This window comes from Motacilla alba, chromosome 4A (genome assembly GCF_015832195.1).
Source record: "Motacilla alba alba isolate MOTALB_02 chromosome 4A, Motacilla_alba_V1.0_pri, whole genome shotgun sequence".
Lineage (NCBI taxonomy): Eukaryota > Metazoa > Chordata > Aves > Passeriformes > Motacillidae > Motacilla > Motacilla alba.
This window is the reverse complement of record NC_052045.1, coordinates 15,110,816-15,116,815: the sequence shown is the minus strand read 5'-3', so window position 1 is coordinate 15,116,815 and position 6,000 is coordinate 15,110,816.

The following is a 6,000-nucleotide window of genomic DNA, read 5'->3' as shown; positions in this document are numbered from 1 at the left end:
GATGAATCTCCTTTTTCAGAGTATTTTTGGGATGAGAAGCCACACTGAGGAATTTCTCCCAAGGTGCCGTGAGCTGGGATGCAGATCCAGCACTTTGCAGGGAAATCTCCTGCAAACAAAAGTCAATGATTCCAAAACCATTCCTGTCCAAATGCCACTTGTCAGAGGCTGTGCCAGCCTTCTGCTGGAGTGGGTGGAGGTTCATTAGGAGCTAAGGAGAGGGTTAGGGTTTAGCAGGAGCTGAGGAAGGCTCCATCCTGACAGAGCAGCACCTGCACAGCTCACGGCCAGCATCTGCTGAGCTCCTGCAATGAATCAGCTCCAAATTCACCTCCTGGGCCCAGAGCAGCCCTGCTGAGCAGCTCAGGCGCTGCTCGTACTTCCCAGGGCAGGAGGAACAAGCCTTGGAGCAGTTCAAAGCCCTGCTTCCTCCTGCCCCTCTCCAAATTAACTGCCTGGGCACTAATTGGCATCTCCTCGGTGCCTGGAGCTGCTTCCAAGGATCTGCAAACAAATGAACTCGGGAACAAGGCAGGAGCAGCTCAGGGAGAGCTGGCTGCTGGAGACAGAGCAGCAGAGCACACAGCTGGGAAAGCTGAGGTGCAAACAGCTCCTAAGGCCTCTGAAAGAGAGAACTGAACTGTGGAGAGAGCAGCCCTGCCACACCCTGATTATTGGAAGAGAATGAAGCGCAGCTGTTTGGATTTCACAGAGGAAAACAGTGGGAAAGCCTGGAATTGGTGTGGGAAGTTTAAAGAAGTTCCAGCCCAAAGCTGAGGCAGCACCAGGCGGCTCTGTCCCTCCTGGGGCTCACCAAGAGACAGCAAAACTCACTCCTGCTGTTCCTTTCCCAGCAGGCGATGCCTTGAGAGGCTCCTAGAGCAGAGGCTGGACAGGGTTAAAGGAACAGAGTAGGGATTTACTGAAAGGCCTTCACAGGATCCACCTTGGGCAGTGCAAGAGCCCTGCCAGGGCTACACCCAAGATGGACGAGGGTCACGAGTTTTCACACTTTTATAAGTTGTGGTCCATTTCCATACTGGGGTTCATTGTCCAATTCCAGCTCCAGGTGATGCAGTCCCATCCTCTCAGTTTGCTCTCCTCAATTCTCTGTTGTTTGCACTTTTTGGACCTGAAGCTGCAGCAGTGTCCTTGGTTCTGGGGCTGGAAAAGGATTGTTTTGTCTGACTGAGCTGTGAGGAGAACTTGCTAACACTTTATATGAAGTTCAGAGTTATGAACTAATGCAGTACAGAGTCTGGAAAACAGGAAAACTACAACTGAAGGCGTCACAAGGAGCTGGGATTTGGCTGAGCCTGGGCAGAGCTGGCCCTTGGAGCTGCTCACGTGGCTGGGCTGGGCTGGGTGTGCCCAGGGGGACCCGGCTCCCCTGGACCAAAGGAGATTCCAACCCGTGCCTCCTGTCCTGCACACCCTGTCAGACACATCCCTTCGTTCCTGTGCTCCCTCTCCCCTTCCCCTTGCCCTGGAAGCCATCTCAGAAGCTGCAGTGGTTTCTCCTTTCCCTCCTGGTCCTGCTCCCTCTAGTGTTCCCAGGCAGCTGCTGGCTCTCTGATCAGCTGCTGAATTTTGGATTTCTTTTCCCTGCATTTCACACAAGCTGGGAACGCCATCAGCTTTCTGTCCCTCCTTGGGAGAGGAACCAGGGCAGGGTCTGCAAACCTGCACCTCCCCTCCTTGTGCCAGCACCTGAGGCCAACTCTGAATCCATTTGACTTCCAGTTTTGATGACTTCCAAGTCCTTCGCTCATTCTCAGTTCAGTTTGGGGATTAGTTCCTTTCTAATTCAGGGAGCTGGAGGTTTAATGGGATGTCACACCTGGGATTAGAGCCACCAGATTTTGGTGCCATTCTGACAGCATCCATTGCACCTGAACGCCATGCTTGAGTTCACTTTAGACTCAGTCTAAGTTTGATTAAGTCTACAAAAGCTTTTGGAGCCATGAGATGTTGCCTGGAAATCAGAAAATGCAAAAGGGGACTGGAGATCCATGTTGGAATGATGGGATCAGTGCTGCAGAGGGAAGGTGGAATTAAAAACACCTCGCACAGAGATTGTTTCCAGAGTTCTGACTGAAATGTAACTGTTTAATGAGCTCCGAATTGTGTGTTATTTAATATAAATATTCCATTTGCATGAGAATATCTGGAAAAGAGCTTTGGGATCATCAAGTCCAGTGATTCACCAGCACCACCAGCACGGTGTCTTATTGGGGGTGTGCATTCTATTTGCCATCTGTCAGAGCTGGGGCAGTTCCCTGCTGCTCATGGGCAGTTTTCTTTATCTCTCCCACAACCCATCCTCCCTCCAGGAGATCTCTGCTGTCCATGGCCACTGAGTGTCCCTGCAGGGCTGATCAAATTCCATCATCCCATGGGAGATGCTCTGCCCAGGGCAGGAGCCCAGCATTCCTACCTGGATCCAATCTGACCCTGGAACAGCACAGCAGCCTTTGCCCCCTGCATTCCCAGAGGAGCAGCTTTCTGCTCCCTGCATTGCCAGAGGAAGAGCAGGCCCATCTCCAGCAGCCCTGGAGCTGCAGAGGAGAACTCCAGCCTTGTCCAGGATCCCTGCTCCAGCAGAAGCACAGCTGGGCCTGCAGGAGGGCTGAGCCACCATGGGATGGGACTGTGCCACCACCCTGACCCACAGCGGGGCAGCTCCTGCTCTGACTCTGGCAGTGGGGTTTTTGCATTGTTGATTTTTATTTTTATTTTTCTAATAAAGAACTGTTATTCCTGCTCCCATATTTTTACCTGAGACCCCCTTAATTTCAAAATCATAATAATTCATAGAGAGGGTGTTTACATTTTCCATTTCACGGGAGGCTCCTGCCTTTTTCAGCAGTCTTTTCAAACCATGACAATGGCCACCACCAGCCCCTGTCCTCCAGTGCCACATCCAGGTTTTCGGAACCCTCCAGGGCGAGGCCTCCAGCCCTGCCTGGGGTCGGTCGTCCAGGGCCACCCAGGGACAGGATCCCTCTGCTTTTGCAGGAGGAGGGAAGTGGCAGAGCCTCCCTCGCACAGGAATGTGTTCCACAGGCTCGGGGAGTGGGTGAGTGACAGCTGAAGGCTGAGCTCTGCCGAGCAGCACGGCTAATTAGCACCTAATCTAATTAGCACCTCCTCAGCTCACCCCTGCACCCAGCCCTTCCCGAAGGCTGGCTCTTGGGATTTTTGGCACCCGGCGTTGGGCTGCAGCACAGCTTTGTCCTCCACGTGCCTGTCCTGCCTGGAATGGGACCCGGCAGGATGGAAAAGGAGGGATCCCCTGGGATTTGGGTCTCCAGCACATCCCTCCTGCCCTGCCCTCACCTGGTGTCCCCAAGCACAGGGAAGTGGAGCAGGCCGTGTCATCCCCCAGCTAATCCTCCAGATTTCTCTCCAGGAACGCTGGGATTGCTGCTCCCAGCTCAGTTCCTTGGTGGCAGAAACTTCCTCCTACGCAGGGAAAAGGTGGAAACCCAAGGCTTTTCCCTAAATCCCAGAATATCCCCCCAGCTGGCAGCCAGGAGCTGAGGACACAGCCCTTCCCCTTCTGCCTGGGTCCTGGGTAGCTCCGAGGTGTTGCGGGGGGATTTTTAGTGCTGGGGCTCCTGCAGGGAACCCAGGAAAGAGCTCGTGCTCTGTTATCCATGCAGGAAAAAGCAGAAATTCCATGAGCCCCTTGGAGACTGCACTGCAGGAGCATCCTGGGAGGGAGCTGGGAATGGGGATCCATAGGGGGATTGGCTTCCGATTCATTCTGTCAGAAACACTCCAGCCCGCCTCCCAGGGACCCCCCCAAACCTTCCACAGACAAACCTGGAGACATCCCAAGGCCTCCCTGTGCCCTGGGTGTGTCACTCCCTGCGGGTGTCCCTCTCTGCTCCCCCTTTTGCGGGCCAGAATTGCTTCCAGAATGATGAACCTGCAGGGAAATGCTCCCACCTGGCTAAGTGAGGCTGTTCCCGCATCATCCTTCTCTTTATTCCAGGAGGAATTTCAACATTTTGGTTTCCCGCTCCAGTCAGGGCCAGAGGAAAGTTTGGGCAGGAAAAAAAAAAAATCCCAAGTTGAATCAGATCTTAAGCCTGGATTTAAAACAGATGTACATTAAAAGAACCAAAAAAATCCAGTAAAGGATAAAAATTCCCTAATTCTCCTCCTGATCTCCCTCTGCTGCCTCCCTGTCCTCCCATCCACCCATCCACTCTTCCCATCACCTTCCCTTGCTCTGCTCCAATTATAGATCCCCCCAGGCAGGGACCTGCCAGTGTTTCTGTCAGGGAAGTGCCAAGCCCATCCTCGATGCTTTACAAATAATCACAGGCAACACATTTTTTGTGAAATATTGAAGCTCTTCCTGTTAAAAAAAATGAAATCTCTCTGCCATATCAGACAGGATGAAATGTCAGTGTGCCATCCTTCCTAAATTAACATCCTTCCCTCTGTCACTCCTGCTGTGGCACATGGGAGCCCAGGATCCATCTCCTCCTTCCCACAGGGAAGAATTTGGTTCTAACTCTGAGACACAAACTTGTATAAAATTGAATGTCTGAGGTGGGTAAGAATGAGGGAAAAATCATCTCAAATCTCCTTTAGCTGCCTTTGTTTGCTGCCCTTCAACTCTTCATTCCCTGAAATCCCTCCAAACACCTGGAGGATGAGGCAGCCTGTTAAAGGCTGCAGAGTTCTTCCTGCTCCCCCTCGACTTTTCCAGGACCTGAGCACATCAGGAGCCTCGCAGCCCATTCCAGGGCTTGACAGCCCTTTCCATAAAGGAATTACTCTCAATATCCACCCTGAGCCTCCCCTGGCACAGCCTGAGGACCAGAGAAATCCACTGATGGGAAGGGTCCCATGGGATTGGGAGCTGGGGGGAGTTTCAGTGCCCAGGAAGGTTCTGCCCCCCGGGATGGGGTGAGATTGGCAAGATTTGGGGGGAGGGATTGGGCAGGTGCTCCTGAGGTGCCCCGGCTTTCAGGTCTCACTCCAAGAGCACTCTCAGTTTATTTCCAGGCTGGAAATTGTGCCAGGAATTTGCGTGGCCAACGTGGATCTCGAGGATTTGAGGTGACAGCTGGGAAAGAAATCTGCTGCTAAAACTGCATTGGAGTTCTTTCCCTCTCTGTCATCTCTCTCACTTCATTAAGAGCCCAGCCTTCTCCTGGGCTGGAATTAAATTATTTGCTTTCACCTCCAATCTGCCTGAGGTGGAGTGAGCTCCACTGGAGCTGGCAAACACAAACAAATCCCATCTCCACAGGGGTTGGGGGTTAATTGTGTTTCTCTCAACCTCTTCTGACCACAAAGTTGGGATCTGCCCCCTCTGCCTGATCCCTCTTGCTCCTTTCTTGAATTGTTTTGGGGAGCAGCAGGTTCAGGGCTGTGCCCCCAAAGCAGCTCAGGCTGTGTGAACACAGCAACTTTCTGCAAGTGAAATCTGCTTCTATTTCTGTGTTTGAAAAGGAGCTGAAATGCCAGTGGTGATGTAATGTTCATTTACATTTAGAGTCTGTTTCTATTTATTTTTGCTCCTATTAACTGCATCTTGATTCCAACAGTTGGGGGGTTTTTAATCCACTGAGGCTCTCTTTGCCATGGACAGCTCATTTTTTACCTAAAGCCTGCCAGATTTTGTGCCTTATTCAGTCCATAAATGAAGAAGAATGACAGGTAGAAAGGGAAATGGATGTTTCCTCCCCAAGGGAAGGCTCCTAAATTTGATAGGAGCTGTTTCTTCAGGAATTGCTGCCTCTGATTGCCACTGGAATGGCTCTGGAAGGAGCTTGGAGGGGATCATTCACCTCGGCTCTGTCCTGGATATGCAGGGCTGGGAGATGGTCTGGGGCTGAGAGATTTCCTGTGCCCCCTTCCATAAACACAGAGATGGATTCCAAATACCTGCAGAGCTCTGATGTGCAGCCTGTGCCTCCTGGTGCTGCTCCAGTCAAGGGGTTCCTCGGCCCCAGAGCAGGAGAAAGAAAGCAGAAA